The sequence below is a fragment of the Lycorma delicatula genome, chromosome 2 (assembly GCF_047948215.1).
Source record: "Lycorma delicatula isolate Av1 chromosome 2, ASM4794821v1, whole genome shotgun sequence".
NCBI classification, from domain to species: Eukaryota; Metazoa; Arthropoda; class Insecta; order Hemiptera; family Fulgoridae; genus Lycorma; species Lycorma delicatula.
In genome coordinates, this window is record NC_134456.1 from 229,859,499 (window position 1) to 229,882,124 (window position 22,626).

The following is a 22,626-nucleotide window of genomic DNA, read 5'->3' on the forward strand; positions in this document are numbered from 1 at the left end:
TAAGTTTGAGGTATTTTTATAAATGTGTCATTCAGTTGCTAAACGTGTGAAACATTTTTTTCACATGCAACCATTGTCGTATTGAGTAAATTTGATGTTTTTCTTAACCATATGGTTGAAATATTTTTTATCCCCCTTCTAAGGCTGGTGAAATCTATCTCTGCCTTCCGACGTGCCAAAAGGGATTTTTTTGTTTTAAATTTGTTGGTTTATTAATAATTATTAACCTCACATTGTAAAAAACAGGTTTATGAAAAATAATAATTCATAAAAAAAAAAGAAAAAATATCATAAGTAATGAAATAAAATTTTTATGTACTTCTCATTAAAAAAAAAAAAAAAAAAAATGTGTGTATGTAATTTAATAGGAGTACAAGGAAGTCAAATGGTGTCCACATCAGATTTTTTTTCACTACCTTAAGGGCTATACTGTTTTTTTGCTTTTTCTCTTTATTTGGCTCATTATAGTTTCCCAAATTTAATTATTCAGTAGATGAGTATGGATCGCTATAAAAAAAATATTATTTTTGTATTATTATTAATCTTTAAATAATATACAGTAATTAAAACTTAAAAACTATAACACCCTCTACTGATTGTCGAAAGGACTGACTGAAATACTATCTTAGTTAACATTAATTTATTTTTCTTATTAATTAATTATCATTGACATAACTAAAGATTAAATTATTTTACTAATTAATAACTGTACTTCAAGCATATTTACATCACATACCAATTTTTATTATTAAACTGTTAAATTAATTAAATAATAATAAAACATCAAAAATTAATTTAAATGTCAAGAAAAGATTTTTGAAAGTGTATGTTTGGAGTGTCGCTTTATATAGAAGTGAAACTTGGACGATCGGAGTATCTCAGAAGAAAAGATTAGAAGCTTTTGAAATGCGGTGCTATAGGAGAATGTTAAAAATCAAACGGGTGGATAAAGTGACAAATGAAGAGGTATTGCGGCAAATAGATGTAGAAAGAAGCATTTGGAAAAATATAGTTAAAAGAAGAGACAGACTTATAGGCCACATACTAAGGCATCCTGGAATAGTCGCTTTAATTTTGGAAGGACAGGTAGAAGGGAAAAATTGTGTAGGCAGGCCACGTTTGGACTATGTAAAACCAATTGTTAGGGATGTAGGATGTAGAGGGTATACTGAAATGAAACGACTAGCACTAGATAGGGAATCTTGGAGAGCTGCATCAAACCAGTCAAATGACTGAAGACAAAAAAAAAGTGTTAAAGTGTTTTAAGTGATATATGGAATATTTACATAGAAAATTTACCACATCATTTTCTACTTTGTTATTAAATAATTAGCCCAATTTATATTTTCTTAATACTTAAAAAATATATTAACTGTATTAATTCAGTTTGTACCTAAAAACAATTAAATTCTTTGTAAATTAACTATTTGGTTAGATTCAAAGTAAACCCCGATACAGACGTATTACTTTTTATTTTTCAATGATATTTATACATAACAAGAGTACGTGCGCGCATCGAGCACATAAGCGCGCTTACACACATTACATACACATGTACACGTACATATGTAATACCACAGCATATCGTATTTAATAATCTATGAAAAAAAAATAAAGATTAGTCTGATTAGTACATCATTTAGTTATACAATGTTGTATGTAGACTTAGGCCCGTTTCACATGAAGCTGGCCGTTCGTGACTTACGAAGCGTCACGTCTTAGAGGTGAGTTGAATATAATATACACCTTTACATGATGTCAGTCGGCTGATTAACAGTACGTCGATTCATTCCGCGTCAACTGATAATGTAAACGTAACAAATTTTTTAAAGAAATAATTCTGAATATTTTTTCGTGTTGTTAACATATCGTAACGGAATTTTAATTTACAATAAAGATCAGGTTAATATTATTTTGATTCCGCGACTTATTATTTATTTATCTAATAATTTTACGAAAAGCCCGTGAAGTTTGCTTTTCATACTAATATAATATTAATTAATGTTTATTTTATTTTTTTATTTTACGTACAACAATCGCTATGTAGGGTTCCCTGGAGATGATGGTTAAACTTAAGGTAGGTACAAATTTTCAACTTCAAAATAAACTAAAGGTTTATGTGTTCTATGTCGCATAACGTTTTCTCTGCCCGGCATTTTGGGTTTTTCAATAAAATTTTATACGAATAAATTAACAGTTAATGTAATCCACCTTACCAGCACGTTGATATACACTTTAGATAATTCGGCTTACCCGGAAGCCATCATCAGGAGTTAAAATTAATATATTTAAAGTGAAAATTACAAAAAATCATAGTTAAAAAATTTAAAAAATCAGTCATGACTCTCCTGGGCCGGGAGAGTCATGACTGATTTTTTAAATTTACTATTTTTTTTCAAAAAAAAATTAAAAAAAATTAAACTCTAAACATTTTTATTAAACAAAAATTTATATCTTAAAAAATAACGGCGATATTTTAATGACATTTTGTTAACATCTTACAACATCTTCTATTAAATAAATAAGTTTGAAAAAATTTTTCCTTTAAAAATTCTAAAATGGCTGTAATTGAAATTTTTTAAATATTATATGTTCTGTAACCGTTATTTTTACTAAATAATGCTTTATTAAATAAAATATTAAGCCGTTTATTGTAAATAAAGACACCTTATTACACGACTGCCCAAAAAGGAGTGTAATCTAGGATGTATGTATGAATATATGTTTGTTTTACCGTAGCAGCTCAACGGCTGAACTGAGTTTTATGTATGACACCGCGTAGGAATTCTTACGTCACCGGAAATGTCATAGGATAAATAAATATATATATATTTAATTTTAATATATGATAGTTAATATACATATTTATGTTTATATAAATATGTTTAAAAAAACAGGGGTAAATAAAAATGTAAATGTTGGTTTGTTCAAAATGTTAAATTTGCGAAAGTTCTTCACCGACCGCTTTGAAATTTTGACACAACGTTGCATTCAAATACACGCGTGTTTTTATATACCTAAGATGTCACACCTGTGACATCTAAAATATGCTTTTTTTTAAAAAAAATAGCGCTATCTGTTGAACGTAAAAGCAACGTACGCTGTAATAAATATTTTGCGATGCCATTTCTGTGTTTCCGATATTTATGTCCGCTATAGACTAAAAAAGTACTGGACCGAGATTTACGTGCGAGGAAAAGGGGGAAAGGGGAAAATTGGAAAAGGGATAAAGGGAAAAATCGGAAAAGGAAAAATAAAAAAAGTAAAAGGAAAGAAGGGAAAAACGGGAAAAGGGAAAAAACGTGAAAAGAAAATGGAAAGGGAAAAAGGAGAAAAAAGAAAGGGGGAAAGGGTGGACAGGGAAGGGGGAATGTTAAATAAGGGAAAAGTGAATGGGGAAAGGAAAGGAAATGGGAAGGGGAAAGGGATTATGTTGAAAATGAAAATGAGGAATAGGAAAATGGGAAAGGTAAAAGGGAAATGTTAAATTTTGTGAAGTTCCGAGATGTTCATTTTGTTAATGTTTCATCAAACTTTCAATTGTGTTCATTTAATCTATATATATATCTATATATATATATATATATATATATAGATTATATAGATATACTCAAATCTGCAATAGCGAAGCTTTGCCGGGTGTGCTGGTATATATATGTGCGTGTGTTTAAATAAATTAAAAAAATTAGAAAAAAAATTATACTATATTCAAAATTGTCACACGCACGCTGCTTAATTCTCCTAAAATCGTAAATTATCCTATATTTCAGAGGAGCAATGTTTGTCAGCATTGTTTTTTTGGCAATCATGTTTTTTTAATTTTTATCTTTTGCTTGTTCAAACTGGTTGATAAGCAGCTGAGATATCAATAAAATTGTTCAAAGGGATCGCAAAAATGGAAAACTATTTGACTGTTTTCGCTTCTCTACCTAACTGGATTAAAAATAATTGATAACATTTTCCAGTATTTTTTCTTCTTGTTTTTGTTTTTTAAATCATACTTGCAATCAGTTTCATAGGTAGAAACCATAAGAAAATTTTATCACAATAAACAAGTGTAAAAGATATTCCTTGAAACACCTTCTAAATACATCAATAGTAAATGAAAGTTAGCATATTCAATATACAAGTATACTAAGTTAGGTATTAGAATCAATCCATAAAAGTCCAGTAATACAAATAAAACCACAAGGTAAAAGGAAAAGTAACATAAGAACAATCAACGCAAGAAACAAAAAACTTAATGTAAATTATTCGATTATGCACAACTCACGAATCCTCTTTCTGATTAACACTATTAGGTTCCTAGGTCTAATGTAAGTAGCCACTTTAACCATTTAACATCTTCGCCATTGTCCAAAAGATTAACGGCTAGATGGTTCACGTAGCCCTTGAGCTTTATTTTGTACTGGATTGCCAGTCGATTAAACACCTTCCCCAACAAACAGTAACCTAAATACTCATGGATTTCATCATTCAGAACGAACCATGGCGCCTGCGTAATGCATCTCGCAAATTTATTCTGGAAGCGCTGAATAGTCTACATATTTCTGGTACTTTCCTTACCCCATATTTGGGTTCCGTATATGCAAATCTGATTTATAATCAGTTTTTACAATAGTAGCTTGTTAGATACGGACAATTTCGATTTCCTGCCTATTAACCAGTACGGCGCATTAAATTTGATATTTACCTGCTTCCTTTTTTCTTTAATATGAAACTTCCACGCTCAACGACGATCTAGGTGAATACCTAAATATCGTGCACTCTCAGTTCATGGGATGTAACCCCAATATAAATGGATTCCTAGGCCGTCACCCCTTCTTAACGAGAAAGTCATATGAATTGACTTCGCTTGGTTTACCTGTATTTTCTACTCCTTAACCACTGGGCTATAAGGTATAATCCTGACTGTAACCTAACTGTGGCTTAATTTGGATCATCATTGATGGTCATAATTGCCACGTCTTCAGCAAACGATGCAATGGCAATTTTTTTTTTCAGTAGTTTTTAGTAAATGTTGTTGGGTTTTATCTACACCATATTTCATTAAAATATCTAAATTTCTTCTTAAGATATAAAATCTTTGTTGACAATAAATGAGACACGACTGGTTAGTAAATTTACATGTGTGCGAGTGAATATATATATATATATATATATATATCTATTCTATTATATAAAGAGAAGAGGGTTTTTGTTTGTTCGGGCTAAACATAAAAACTACTTGATCAATAGCAACCAAATTTTTAACCATGTTTTTAGGCATAACTGAGAAGGGTTTTAGTTACATTTCATCTTGAAAAATCTCGAAAAAAGTATATATATAATATGTGTAGTAGTGATTTTTGCCAGTTAAAGCAGAAACTTTAATGAATTGAATTAATGAACTGTAAATTGGAAGACTCTATTACTGTGTGAGCTGGGTTTGAAAACTGAATGATTCGAATCAATCTCATGAATAATATTAAAAAAATAATAGAATTAAATTTCCGTTAAATAAAATATTAAACAATTTTTTTTTTTTTAATTCTGTTTAACAATTACGAGCTTCTAATGGGGACTGCGTGTGAGGCTAGAGGGTGAGGTATGTGAGCACCTCGTGGGAGGCTAGACCAATCATCATCAGCTTATAACAAACGGGTTGCTCCTAAGGCGCTGCTTTGCGAGGTGAAATGGAATGTTTTTATATCTCTGCAAATAATCGTGTCCGATTTTCAAAATTAAAAAGGAGTATTTGTTAGTAGGTTGAAGACTAACTTTTGCATTCTTCAGATACCCTGTCAATCTACCAGATCACGGTTTTTCGGAAATATTATATTTTTGGAAATAATCTTCTTATTTTCAAAATTCAACTGGAATATTTGCATGTGTGTGTATATATAAGGTTTTTGTCTGTTTATGTGTTTTCGTATCACGCGAAAACCGACTGATCGATTTATTTCAAATCGGTTCGATATATTTGTGTTACCCAGGGAAGGTTCTAAGTCGTAGACCAAGGCCGTAGATCCCTTTAAGGTTAAGAAATTAAAAATACTCATTATTTCTTCATCCACAAAGAGGGTAAAGTTGTGAAAAAAGATATTCATTAAGGAAAAATGTTACTTTTTTTACTTCATTATTATATTCCTACAGTCTTGACAAAGAAATATGTTATGAATTTTTTGTTAAAGATTTTGGGTTTCAGTTACTATAATTACTATTACTCTGGCTTTTTTAATCTATTATGAAATTTCAAAATTATGTAATTAATAAATTTTGTAATTATATTAAATAATTACATAATTAATTACGTAATCAGGTTTCTATAAAGTCTAACTACTTCAATTGTTATTTATCAGTATTATTCTCTCAACCATGAAGATAATGAACATTGTGGGGGTCCAGGAGGCGGAGTATCTGGGTAGATGAGAATGGCGGCCAAAGCGACCTGCTACGGTGTTCAGGGCGCCGGTCCTCTTGCCTACACGGGAATGGCGAGGGAAGCGAGTTCTGTCGCCCTAGGGTAGACCCCGTGGCGTTCCTGAGTTCGCTTTAGGGTTCATCTGGACTCCGACGGTCCAGGTTCTGGCTTGACCAGTCGACTAATAAATATATATATATATATATAAAGTTAAGCTGTCTGAACAAAAAAAAAAAAAATAATACAAAGAGCATCCCCCAACGGTAAATCAAGCTTATATAAACTTCATAATTCTTAAGTTTGAATTAATTTCTTTTGGAATTTATACATACCAAATTATTTAAAGGCAGTTACTTTTATATGGATTTGAATAGTAGATCGTGGATACCGGTGTTCTTTGTTGGTTGGGTTTCAATTAACCACGCATCTCAGGAATGATTGGTCTGAGTCTGTACATGACTACAATTCATTCTTACATTCATACAGATCTTCTTCATTCATCCTCTGAAGTAATACCTTACAGTGCTTCCGGAGGCTAAACACAAAAAGAAAACGGTACAGCACAATCAACGCATTATTCACTATAAAATTCTCTACAAGTTCTGTTTACAACCTTTATGTGTTTACTATCTGTTTAACAAAGTTATTTTGCGCCAAATATAAAGTAGTATATTTTTGGAACTAAATTTTTTGTTTTTTACCAAAGATTTTTCAAAAACTATTCAAAATTCAGGACTAGAACCTATTTATTTTTTTCAATTTTTCAGGGTATATTTCGTATAAAACAACTTAATTTGGGTCCCAAGTATTACAGTCGCTTAATTTTTCTGCCTGTGAAATCAGAGTGAAATCTTTAGCGATTTGGACTCGCTAACGAAGCGTATTAAATCGTATATTTATATGAATTTTCTTCTTTATTTTTACCAGTAGAACCGTTTCAAATATGTTTTTAAATTCTTTATGAATAAGCATATATATTTTACATATAAAATGGTGAAATTATAGATGTTTGATTTCTACTACCACGAAATTAGCCAAGAATGTTTTTACCGGTAAATTGATGTATAATAAATACAATTTATCTCTCAAGAATTTAAATAATTAATAAAAAAAAATTAATTAGTTTATATGTCTATGATTTTATTTCGTGATGAATTTTACAGTACAATCACTTTGTAAATCCACTGGTTATTAATTTGTACAATTCGTTAAAACGGTTATTTATATTGATTAAATAATGTTATTCTTTTGAAAATGTAAATATTTTAACGATTTTTTTTTGTCTTAAATATTACTGGTATTTCGAAGATAAGTTAAGATTTCCTTATACTCTAAATTTTTGAATCGGATTAATTGTATTATTTTCAGAGCTGAACTTTTAATAAAAGATGTATACGTGAATTTAGTATGAAATACAAAAATCATTCTTAACAGCGGGCTTAAAATTCTTGTCTTATATCCCAACATTTTATCATTTAATCTAAATCACTATTTCAAACTCGGCATTCATAAATTTATATCAAAGTCAACCTTAGATATATTTTCCCTTTTTTTTTAACTTTATTTCATTCCTGACACTTGTTAAGAAAAGGCGACAAAATAAATTATTATATCAGATCTCGGTGAAATTACAATTTGGGATATTACTCTTCTGCACATATACTTTCAAACACACTCATATGCGCATATTATTTATTTATAATTGTGTATATGTGTGTTTATGTTTGAACGAAATAGAAAGAGACAGAATGATCCTAAAGGGACGCACGAATAAATTACTACGGATATTTATTCTACTGGTGCCAGAAGACAGAATAGGCACTTCCATACATTGAATAAGTAATTTAAATATCGTCGAACTGGTTTATAATATAAAATAGTATTAATTAATTATAAGTTATACAGTCTACATTGTATTTGTTGTGTATTCTATGAATGTTGTTAAAAAGAATAAAATATAATAAATATGTCTCGTTTATACCATGTTAAATTGGAAAGTAAGTTTATATCGTATTATTTATTATAATTATTTCTACATCTACACTTCACTCTACTATATAAATAGTAGCCACAAAACCGGTTTTTATGTCTTTTGTTTCTTGGTGCATCTTTTTATTATTATCGTATCTTTAACAAAATTATTTTAAACGGTTCTTAAGAATATTGGAAATTAAGGTCATAATTAATTCGTATTAAGTAATGATAAAATACAATAAAACAATTTAGTAAATTAGAAGAAAACTTAACAGTTGAAAAAAAATCATCCATACATTTCTAAGGAGATGCAAATACGATTTTTGAGGTGTAACGTTTTATATTTACTTTTATCAAAAGACTAAAAATATTATTGCTTTTTTTAACTCACCTTCGTTTCACGGTTCACACTTCTACGGTTTGTTACGCTTCGCTATGTTTCAGTTTTGTATATGTTTTAGTGTATTTTAATATATTGATAATATTAACTTTTTTTATAGGTTATGTAATAGTTATTTATATTCAGTATAAATAGATTCTATGACATTTATATTAAAAATATTGTAATTATATAATATGTAAAATTTAAATATAATTAGGTAAATTAATTAAATAATAAAATAAAATTAAATATTAAAACATATGTTCAAAAAAAAAAATATCAGACACGAGTGACAATCGCAGTTTTATGCCACCATAATATATTTACTTTTATACAATAGCTATACATTTTACATTGAAACATTCGTAATACCAGTGTCAATTTTAAAGTGCAGTTTTTAGTGCAATGTGATAAATTATATTTAAGTATATAATAGAAATTTACTGACTAAAAAAAAAAAAATAAATAAAAATTTTTAAAAGCCTGTATTTTTAAAACAAAACATCGCCTTAAAAAGTTTTAAAAAAAATTTCAGAAGTAAAGGCTCCTGAAAAATAAAGTTTATCATAAGAAAAAAATTCAATTCAATTCGAGGAAAAAAATGATCCAAAAAATGGATTTCCCAGTAAACATAAATAAAAGATTATGTTTTTTCAACAGAATAATATATATATATAAAGTTGCCTATTTTAGCAACACCACGATGAAAAGAATAGGACGCGCTTTCATATTCAATGTCTACATAAATATGACAAAGTTTTGATACAAAATGGGAATGATATCTTAAATATAAAATGTAGTAAATCTCTTTGAATGAACTAAAAGTTAAGATACCCACCGGGTTGATCTAGTGATGAACGCGTCTTCGCAAATTAGCTGATTTGGAAGTCGAGAGTTTCAGCGTTCAAGTCGTAGCAAAGGCTACTTTTACACGGATTTGAATACTAAATCGTTCTTTGGTGGGTGGGTTCCAATTAACCACACATCACAGAAATGGTGAACTTGAGACTGTACAAGATTACACTTCACTTACACTCATACATACCATCCTCTGAAGTAATACCTGGCGGTAATTCCCGGAGGCTAAACAGGAAAAAAAAGTTAGAAAAATAGAGCTGAGGTCGTGCTCCGTGCTTTTCATTGTGGTCTTGCAAAAATAGACAACTTGACACATATTATTTTATGGAAAACAAAATTATCTTATATTTATGTTTATTAGGTAATCTATTGTTTGGTTCCTTTTTTCTTCGAATTGAATTGAATTATTTTGTATGTTAAACTTAATTTTTCAGTGGTCCTTTACTTCTGAAAATATTATGTTTTACCTTTTAGTACGATGTTTGCATATAAAAAAAGAATGTTTTAAAATTTTTTTTTTAATTATTTCTGCTTTCAAAACCTTTTTTATCTAAAAATAGTGGCACATCAATGTTTCTTAAAACCTATTCGGATATAAAACTAAAATCTATTATGTTTATAGATATCTACAGTATTTAAAGTAAAACGTTTTCAAATAAAAAGAAAAATTAATGTACATTTATATGTAAAAAAGTGCTACGTTATACTCAAGGCTTCTGTGTAATATATGTCAATGACGAATACCTACATCTGTAAATTAAATCACAATTCCCCGGCCTCCTAATTACCGATTTAAACTTAATAGATCTAGCAACCGTTCCTTTACTAATAGTGAAATGACACTAGAGTAAAGAAATTGTACAAGTCTAGTTAATATATATCTTAATTAATTAAACATTAATTCCCTTTGGTATACTGTTGCTGTTGAACAGTAGCCTTCTCGAAGATATTTAATGTAATTTTAATTATTCGTTATCAGATTCACTAGTATTCTATTTTTTTATTTTTTACCTTTTTTTTTTTTATTTGTTTTAAGTCATCAGTCTGTAAATTAGTTTGATACTGCTCTATTTTTTCCTGTTTTTTCCTTATCTTTTAATCTTAATATATTTACTATATCCTACATTCTTAATTATTTTCTTTTTTTTCTATTCCAGTTTAGACTTCCTTTTCACTATTTACTTTATTCCATCTCATCATCACCACATTACAAAATTAAATTATTTATTTCAGTTAAAAATAAAGTCTAATACTCTAAATTAAAATTGTTTATTGATAATTTAAATTAAAAGTCTAACTTAATTATTATATTTAAAGTTAATATAATAAGCATTTAGCTTACTTTTTTTGGCAGACTGGTAGTTCCACGACCTTTCGTCTGGAAGGTCTAAGGTTTGAATCCCAAAAAGACATGGCATATTTTCATGATACAAAATTTTTATTTCATATTTTCATTTTTAATTGTAGTATAAATTAAGTCAATTTTATTTACAAGTAAATTTTAAGTAATTAAAGAAAAACTTATATTAAAATAACCAGTACCTAAAAATACATTATAACAATAGATGTGGTTTCAGCTACTAATTAATAATGAAAACATTATTTATTATGTTTTTTTTTTAAATAAGATTTTTTATAATAATTTAACGCTATAAAAATATTCTATGATTTTCAGAGCGATATTCGGTAACACTGCAGTATCTAAACATATACAAATATTTTTAAAAATTAGGTGTAAGCTGTCCTCGATTTTATTTAAAGTTGATACCCGGTTGTCCAATCTGCAGTGATGTACCTCGGGTTGTGAATAGATAGAACGCACATCATAGAAACACATAAGTTAAGTGTCGGTCAAGGCCGAAAAAACGGTGCCGTTATCAGTCCGATAATGACCCAACATCGGGAGTTCTCGTACATCGAAGCGGTGGGATCTTAGCCCAGATGATGCTCTTTCAGGCGGAGAACCAGTCTGATCCGTCGTTGTGCGAAGGAGGAGCGCCGCTGCAATTATTAGCTGAGTACACAGGGCTGTCTCTCTTCCGGTATGCTGCTGGTACAGGAGCATTTTAGGCGATGCCGCTGGACATACTCCCTTTGATCTCCTCGTTCGGAAGATGGAAGAGGGAGAAGATGTACAGGAAAACTAGTAGGGCGAATGCGGAGGCATCGCTTGTTCTCGGGTGGCAGAAGAGATGAGATCAATCGATAATGGGGAGACGGACCCAGAGATTGATCCCAGACCTCTAGACATGGCTGGACCACAACCACGGAGAATTTGAGTTCGAATTGACCCAGTTCCTTATCGATCATAGATGCTTCAAAGCATACCTGTGCAAGCGGAATTGAGAACATTTGAGGGTCCCTTTGAGAACACGTGGTGTTCTTGTGTGTTCGATTCCTGCAGTATAGGGAATCATACTGGAGGGGATTCGGCGTACTTTCTTCAGATAACAACAAGGGGACTATACTGCGGACCGAACAAACGTGGCACATGGTGTCAACTATGTTGATACAAGATTATCCGTTCAAAGATGGCGGAAAAAGTGCAGATGACGAATAATTCCCCCTGAGTTTCCGATGAATAAGAAAACCTAATGAAATTTTTAGGTGTATCATATTCTTTGTTTTATTCTTCTACATCCGTTTAATCCTTTGATGTCATCCACAAATCTTTACTTGATTTTTTCATTAGAACAAGTAATAAAATTCAGAAAAACTAAATTAGAAAAAAATACTTCTAAATAAATTAGTATCATATATAAATTATTTAAAGGAGGGAGAGAGAGAGAGTGAGAGAGTGAGTGATTAGGTGTGATTAGGCCAGAAGGAAATAAAATACAAGTTGCATTCCTCTACTCTGTTTGATAGTAAATGGAAGTGAACTGACCCCATATTTTCAGCGAAAAACTAAACGAAAATGTAAGCGAAAATGTACGATAGATTTTTTTTATTCCAAATATTTATTAATAATATATTTATTAAAGAAATCTGAAGAAACCAAAATTAAAGAAATCTGTTCCTTTATTTTGAAAAGTACGTGTCTAACTCCATCCTGAACAGACCCGCTAAAGGAATTCTGACGTAATTATAAATTATTGATTATCATGTCAGAATCTGTCATCAATCTAATAACAAATTCTGACGTATTCCTTGCTACGTAAGAGTCCAAGGCAATGAAACAGCTGACGTATTCGATAAGGAAGCTTGCATTCAACAGTTTTTCACGGGTCGCGTAATGCGTCACGTTAATACGTGCTATGTAAAACGATTATTTGAAGAATGACTGGACATTGTCGATAATAAACTTCTTTATATCGGATCACCATAGAAATAATTCGAGGTAGTCAAAGCGAACAAATCATCTTTTTCAGTTTGTTTTAGGCATCCCAGTTTGACTCTTAGATTCTTTGTCACCTAATCATTCTTCAATATGTCTGTTCGATAATTTCTTCATTACGATTGGTGAAATTTTGTTCTTCAATGTACGTTACGCAATATTACTTCGAAAATAACTAGCAAATAAGATATCTAAAGTAGATTAATTTTAGGAGATAATGTGATATCAATTAATAGTACAGGGAATCCCATATAAAACGCAACCCAACCTTATATTGGTAGGTATTGAAATAATAAAAAGGCATGGTAAATGGCAAGGTAAAGGTAAATGTAAATGTAATTTTTATTATTACCATCCATTACCTTACATTTAGAGTAAATGTTGGAAGTGGCCGCCATCTTCTTGAATACAATCTTCAATTCTTTTTACAGCGTTTCTTGCAACTTTTTTCAAAGTTTGTGGCGGGATATTTAATACAGCTTGTTCAATATCGAATTTCGATCGTTCAAGTGTTCGTGGTTTCTTGCTGTAGGCTTTTTCTTTGAGGTAACCCCGTAGAAAAAAATCCGCCGCAGTCAAATCTGGAGATCTTGCTGGCCACAAGCCTCGACCAATAACACGATTACCAAAGAATTCCTCAACGAAATCAGAAGTTGAACCTGCGTAGTACGATGTCGCACAGTCATGTTGTAGCCGGCAGTGTCTGTCTTTCTTTTCCAAGAGTACAATGAACCGAAATAAAATATCCTGATATCGTTCTGCATTAATGGTGTACTCGAGGACCGATTATTTTCTTCCGCGACATCGCGCACCACACGCCCGACTTCTACGGGTGTAATTGTTTTTCGTGATAAACGTGGGGATTTTCAGCACTCCAAATTCGACTGTTTTGGCTGTTTACGTAGCCATCCAAATGAAACCGTGTTTCATCTGTGAAAAATAACGAATCCATAACATTAATTCCCTCACGCAGAAATCGACGGAACCGTTGACAATATTGTAGCCGTTTTTCTATGTCGGGCTTAAGAAGTCGATTAACCGTTTGAATGCGATAAGGTCGTAATTGTAAACTCACTGGGTTGGTCTAGTTGTTAACGCGTCTTCCCAAATCAGCTGATTTGGAAATCGAGAGTTACGGCGTTCAAGTCCTAGTGAAGTCAGTTATTTTTACACGGATTTGAATACTAGATCGTGGATACCGGTGTTCTTTGGTGGTTGGGTTTCAATTAACCATACATCTCAGGAATGGTCGAACTGAGAATGTAAAAGACTACACTTCATTTACATTTATACATATCATCCTCATTCATCCTCTGAAGAATTATCTAAAACGGTAATTACCGGAGGCTAAACAGGAAAAAGAAAGAAGAAGGTCGTAATTGTAATTGTTTGGTCGCCCGATGAACAGTTGATTTAGACAAATTAATTTCAGCAGACAAACGTTTGATCGATTTATTTGGCGAGGCGAGTAATCGGTCTTTGATTTCAGTGACTGTATCTGTATTCAACACTGACGCAGATATTTTGTGTTCCTTGTTATTAACAGAACCGTTCTCTCTAAATTTTGCGACTAACCTTAATACTGATGTTTTGTTAGGAGCCGGTTTATCCGGGTACTTATGGGGAAACAATTCTTGCACTGCAACCGCTGATTTCGTACTGAAGTACGACTCGACAATGAAAACACGTTCATGTAGCGAAAACACCATCTTGTCTCTAGCAATACACTGAACGTTATGATCGCATTGTTGTTACCATCGGTAGTGTTCTACTGCGTCGCCGCAATGTTCAGATGTTGGACGAGTCATTTCAGTAACGAGTAGAGGAGTAAGCTTGATTTTTGAAATTTCATGGATGAGTGTTTGATGGGTTGCGTTTTATATGGGACACCCTTTATATTTATATAAATGATTGTTTTTACGCAAGCGATCGCCCGTACGCGTCCCTATACCATTCATCTGATTACGAAAAACCTTTGTGAGTTGTACGCACACCCGCAAAGGTTTCTGAATTAGATTGGACCCGCAAGTTGAAGCTGGGATCAAAATATTTCGAAAAATTGTACTTATAGTACGATTGGGCTTATATTATACATACTAACATGGAAAGAAATACCTCTGCAAAAACTGGACCCGCTAGATGGCGCTGGGGGTTGAGATATTTGGAAAAATTGTATTTTGGTTCGATTTGGCCAATATTTAAAATATATATTTTTTACGTGAAAATATATATTTTTGAGAAAAATGGTGGCGCTGGGGATGAGATAATTAGAAGATTTTAATCACATAATAATTGTCTGAAAAATCGATATTGACATAACAACGATCGACATATACATTGAAAATCGATATAGACGATACCTCTCGATATATACAACTACATTAAATTTAGTAAAAGAAGTTTTAGTTGATTAATTTATACGTTTTTTATGATTTTTATTTTTTATGAGTTTTAGTTTTTTATGGGTTTAATGAATAACGAAGGGCCCCCTGAATTAGAGGGGAAGCGAACCTAGACTGGCTAAACATCCTTGATCGCGACGGGAAACGCAAGTAACCATATATCGTGGGCGAAGCCGCGACGGGTTTGATAGTGATTAATATTAATATTATTGATGATATTAATAATGATAGTAATTAATAATGATGAATTTTTTATACAGTCTTGATTTATTTACAGATTCATTTTACTTATACAGTATCTATACATTTACTTATATACTGTCTATACCTTCACGCGGCTACTGCAAAATTATATACGTAATTGTTTTGAAGTTTACTTTTATTGCGAAATTTGTATTTTATTTTCGTTTTCGGATGAATCTGCTTCGTTATTCACTCCCGTAAATCTCCCACTAAAAAATATCTATCAAAACTTCTTTAATTTCAAATCAGAAGATTTGAAAAATCACGTTAGGTAAATTCCTTTCAATCTACAATTACGTAAAACAGAAAAATCCATTTATTTTTGGAATACCTCCTAACATAGTATTAATAGATTTCTCTTAATTTTTATGAATCTTTGTCTTATGTGGCATTTAGGAATAAATAGATTAATAAAAATAAATAAATAAAATAGATTAATAAAAAAATATATATATATTAACATTAGTTAATATATTTTTTTTTTGAAAGTATACTTTTCTTAATTACGTATCAACAGAATATTAATATTCTATCATAACGCAATTTAGGAGGTTCATGTTAACAACAAGGATTTTCTGATTCCGAAATTGTTCTGATGGATAAAATTGTGTAACCATTACAAAAAGCTCTGATTTTGAAATTTTCTACTATTACCTACAAAAGATTGTCACTAATTTTTTTTTCAAGTTCAAATGAAACCGGCACAGTTTTTCTCTTAAGAAACTAACATTATTATTTTATATCTGTAATTTATTTATTAAATTTTCATAATAGTTATTAAATCATTTTTATTTTGCTCTATATCTATATCATTGCCGCTACAATAGTATTTCCTTACTATATCATAAAAAATAACTTTTTCTTTGTACAGATTAATTCTAAATTGCACCCCAGTCTCTCCTGAGACGATAGCCAAAAATAAGAAAAAAAGTTCATATAAACTTAGGTAAGAAAAACTGTTCTTTAATGAGTTTCGACTCGCGAAACATTTAGCACTACTTTTTGCTCCCTGTGTGAAATTAAACCGTACTAAAATTCTTTGTGTACAAATCGAGGGATAAATTAGGAGCAGCTTCTTTATGGTTTTTTGATCTAAGAAATTGGATAAAAGTGGTCCGAGATCATTATCTTCCTTAGGTTTTAAGAAAAACGGTGTAAAACACGAAAACGTTTTGTCGAAGAATATACTTTTTTAGGTTTGAGATAAAATAACTTTGTTAATTTACCAATAAACAAATAAAAATTTCTATTGCCATTTATAAAAAACTGTGCGCTTATCACTAAATAGTATGTTGTTACCTAGTCTATGTGGTCTAGTGGTGAACGTGTCTTCCCAAATCAGCTGATTTGGAAGTCGAGAGTTCCAGCGTTCAAGTCCCAGTAAAACCAGCTATTTTTACACGGACTTGAATACTAGATCGTGTGGATACCGGTGTTCTTTGGTGGTTGGGTTTCAATTAACCACACATCTCAGGTACGGTCGAACTGAGAATGTACAAGACTACACTTCATTCACACTCATACATATCATCCTCATTCATCCTCTGAAGTATTATCTAAACGGTAGTTACCGGAGGCTAAACAGGAAAGAAAGAAGTATGTTGTTTAACAAACTGGATCTGCAAAAATATTGTTCATGATAATTTCGCAGAACTCAAGTCTTCGATCGTAATCATCTTCATTAAGTTCTTGCGATGGACGAATTTTGAAGAATTTGAAATTTTTACTTTTTAATGTTCGAATCACTGAACTTTGGTTAATGTTGTGTTCTCGTGCTGCTGTTCGCGTCGAGGAATGAGGATTGTCGAAAAATTCTAGGATAATTTCTACAAAAAATACACTAGACCAGCCCAGTGGGCTAATCATCTTAAAATACAAATCCTTAATTATAATAAAGACTACCTCTTAACGTAATTTATCACGCGTTATTACTTTTTATATAAAAAAAACTTCTGTGGACACCGCATGACTTCCTTGTACGGCTATTAAATTACATATACACACTTTTTTAAAACGAAAAGTAAAAATTTTATTTCACCAATAACTTCTGATATTATTTCATTTTTTCGCGGCTATTGTGACCGCGAAAATTTTCGGTTTTCAGATTTTAATGGAAATATGCATTTTGACCATCTCTGAATCCATTTTGATTAGTTTAAGAGTGACGTCTGTAAGTACGTATGTGCGAATGTATCTCGCATAACTCAAAAAGAATTAGCCGAAGGATGTTGAAATTTTCGATTTCGAACTATTGTAACACTTAGTTGCGAATCACCCCTTTTGATTGCAGTCGATTGGATCAAAAGTTTCCAAGAAAGCCCAAAATCCAAAAAAAAATATTATTTTAGGCTTTTTCTTAACTGCAGCAAAGCCACTGGCTTGTTGCTGCGGGATCGGTGGTGCAGGAAAGGTACATCGGTTCGAATTAGACTTCATCTCCTTTTTTTAACCCTTTTTTTTAAATTTAAATACGTTGATTTAATAATAATTATTAACCTCTGCTTGTGAAAAAGAAATTATGATAAATAATTTTTCAGTAATAACAATTAAAAAAAAATATTATATATGAAACAATATCAGCAGTTATTAATGAAATAAAATTTTATATACTTTTCATTAAAAAAAATGCATATGTAATTTAATAGGCGTACAAGGAGTATGTAATGTTCATGACAGATTTTTTTTTATTGCTATTATTAAATTATTTACTGTAAAACGTTTTCTTACAATCTGAGGTTTATTAATCAAATCAATATATTTAAATTAAAAAAAGAGATATCTGATTCGAACAGATGTTCCTTCCCCATATAAGATCCAAATATTTCATTAATTAAAATATCATTTGGCTATAACTCAAAAACCAATAACTACCACTTATAACATATATCGTTGAAAACCTTAGAAAAGTTAAGCGTTGAAAAGTCAAGTAATATTCCAAAATCAATTTTGTTTTGGATTTTGGGCTTTTTTGGACACTTTTGCTCCAGTGGATCGCAATCAAAAGAGAAGGTGTACAACTAGATGTTACAACAGTTCTAAATCCAAAATTTCAACATGCTACGACTAATCGTTTTTGAGTTATACGCGATACTTACGTACGTACAGACGTAACACCAAAACTAGTCAAAATGGATTCAGGGATGATCAAAATGGATACTTCCATTGAAATTTGAAAATTTGAAATTTTTCGTGATCACAACACTTCCTTTTACTTCGTTCAGGGAAGAAAAAAGTGTTTAATTTCGTTCAAATAAAAAGTACTAATTACACTATTTATTAGTTATTTTCAAGCAATAAACATTACAAACGTATATTATTATTACTTAACTCCACCCATATATGAGTTTAATAAGCTGATTAAAATTATGTAAATTATGCAGTACATGTAATTTGCAATTACTTTATACTAGAAAATAATGTTTTATAATTATAATAGTCTAACGGTATAAATCTGTTATCATTTCTTTTATACGCGTTTATTTTTTAACAATAAACGAATGAGAATAATACTAAAACGGATATACTTAAAACCTTTAAACATTTTCCAGTTCATTATATTAACATTAAATGTATTTTATTATAACACTAACTGTAAATGTAAACGTTTATAAACGTACAATTTACTTATTATTGAAAACTATAATACAATAGAAATACTATGTATTTATAAATGCCTCCACCCTTTATAAACATAAATTTTGTAACAAATGTAATTACCAGTTTTAATACTACGCCCTTCTGTTTATCTGTTCTTTTCAGACAAATATATTTTACTGTGATTTATCATAAGCAACTTTTAAAATAATCATGATTTATTTGAATTCTATTTATAACTTCTATTATGGACGCAATCTTTTTGGCGATCGATTGCAGAAATAAATTGCTCAAAAAAAACTTCTTTCATAAAATTAACTGTACTTTTATTCGATTATTATGAAATGAATAGGTGGCGCTTTATTATAATATTCGTTTGAGGCTGAAAAACACGAAAATATTTCATCACGTTACATATGCCTTTATCATCTGTCTGCAGAAGACATTTCATGTATATTCTTACTAAATTAATAAATCTTATTCGTGCTAAATTTATCTATAGCAGATTATAATAACAAAGATGGACCATTGAATGTGAAAATAGGAGGAGAAAAGATTATGGAGGTAGAAGAATTTTGTTATTTGGGAAGTAGAATTACTAAAGATGGACGAAGCAGGAGCGATATAAAATGCCGAATAGCACAACCTAAACGAGCCTTCAGTAAGAAATATAATTTGTTTACATCAAAAATTAATTTAAATGTCAGGAAGGATTGTTGAAAGTATATGTTTGGAGTGTCGCTTTATATGGAAGTGAAACTTGGACGATCGGATTATCTGAGAAGAAAATATTAGAAGCTTTTGAAATGCGGTGCTATAGGAGAATGTTAAAAATCAGACGGGTGGATAAAGTGACAAATGAAGAGGTATTGCGGCAAATAGATGAAGAAAGAAGCGTTTGGAAAAATATAGTTAAAAGAAGAGACAGACTTATAGGCCACATACTAAGGCATCCTGGAATAGTCGCTTTAATATTGGAAGGACAGGTAGAAGGAAAAAATTGTGTAGACAGGCCACGTTTGGAATATGTAAAACAAATTGTTAGGGATGTAGGATGTAGAGGGTATACTGAAATGAAACGACTAACACTAGATAGGGAATCTTGGGAGAGCTGCATCAAACCAGTCAAATGACTGAAGACAAAAAAAAAATAAATTATACTACATTGAAAGGATGCTTGTTATTCTTTAAAATGTCTGTGCAACTAGTTTAAAATACTAACTAGTTTAAGTGCTTGTTATTCGTTAGAATTATTGTTAACCAGATTTTCACATCACAATTCTAAACATAGTTTTGCCATCCTGTCTAAATGATAGATAATTAGTTAATTTTCTAATCCAATTTTAATAACGTTATAGTATTTGTATAAATTTCTATAACGGACCTAATCCAAACTTATTAAGGGTAAATTTATTATTATAATTGTAGTCATAACATTAATATTAAGATTATTTAGCATTATTTCATATTGTTACAAAATAGTGTTAACAACGTAACAGATTTAACAATAATAATTTTATTCCGCTTTTTATAATATACTAAGCATAAAAGTTTAAAACAATATAAATATTATTTATATCATATTCAAATTCTTGCAAAATACAAGAATATTGCTAAATCTAGAATGTTAAATTTTAACGCACGGGTGTGGGTGTTCGTTTGTTATAGTATTATGTTCATTTTGTTTTTATTCACTTTTCATGTTTCTTAGATAATAAGTTTAAAGTTTAATCGACCTCAATCTTTAACAATTAAGTTTTTGTTTGTAAGAACTTGTATTTTATTATGTCGGTGCTTTTAGTTACTACTATTTATTTTAAAAATTGTTTTTTATTTTTATATTGCTTTTTAGGAAACACACACGTTATCCTTTGGCAGGTATTGTGTTTGCAAATTATATATTGTAATTGATTTTTCATTCATTGTATCAGTTTCTTAATTAATTCTTACACTCAATGATTTAATGAATATCTAATTAGAAAAAAATTGCGTATGTGGCACGAATAAATAATATGTAGAAAAATAGGAACTTAAGTTAATATATTTTAAAATCTATTTCTTAAATTATACAGCTACGAATACCAGTAAAGCCAAATGTAAAAAAAAAATTGTTTTTACTTTTCAGTAAGCGTAGAGAGATTTTTTTTTTAAGCAGTACTTCAGATATTTCCAAAATTCAAAAAAATATCATCCTCTTTAGTTTCAGCTTTATAAGAGATGCTTCGATGCTTTTGAATCTCTTTATATTTCTAAGCCGATTATAAAGAAGATTAACCCGAAATTATTGACAAATGATTTATTTAGATCTCTACATAATTATATTTTCAGCATCTCTTTACTTCGTTGTACGAAGTAAAGGAAGTATTGTGATCGCGAAAAATTTCGGTATTTAGATTTCAACGGAAATATCCATTTTGACCATCTCTGAATCAATTTTTACTAGTTTCGGCGTGATGTCTGTACGTAAGTACTTAACTATATAACTCAATAACGATTAGCTGTAGAATGTTGAAATTTTGGATTTTGGACTGTTGTATCATCTAGTTGTGCTTCTCCAATTTTGATTGCAATCGACTGAACTAAAAGTGTCTAAAAAAGCTCAAAATCCAAACAAATTTGAATTTTAGATTTTTTATTAACTGCAGTAATACGTCCTTTCTTTTTCCTGTTTAGCCTCCTGTAACTACCGTTTAGATAATTCTTCAGAGGATGAAGGAGAATGATATGTATGAGTGTAAATGAAGTGTAGTCTTGTACATTCTCAGTTCGACCATTCCTGAGACGTGTGGTTAATTGAAACCTAACCACCAAAGAACACCGGTATCCACGATCTAGTATTCAAATCCGTGTAAAAACAACTGGCTTTACTAGGACTTGAACGCTGTAACTCTCGACTTCCAAATCAGCTGATTTGGGAAGACGCGTTACCACTAGACCAACCCGGTGGGTTAACAGTAATACGTCCTAATTGGAAACTTTTCAACGCTATATCATTAGTGGTATTTATTTCCATTGGTTCCAAAGTTATAGCCAAATGAAATTTTAATTATGAATTATTTGGATTTTACAGGCACATCGGTTCGAATCAAACTTCATCTCCTTTTTTTTAAATTTAAAATACTGTTTTATTAATAATTATCAACCTCTGATTAGTAAACCGTTTTTACAATAAATAATAATTCAATAATAACGATAAAAAAATAAAAAATATCACAACTTATTAATGAAATAGAATTTTATGTACTTTTAATTTAAAAAAAAAAAATGTGTGTATTTGTGATTTAATAAGCTTACAAGGAAGTCATGTGGTGATTTCTGATGGGGACATCAGATTTTTTATTTTAGTTGCTATTGGCGCAGAGCGGACCACGTGGTGCACCGGGCGGCTGCGCGCAGTGAACGAACGATTCATTCGTTTGAACGATTTATATTT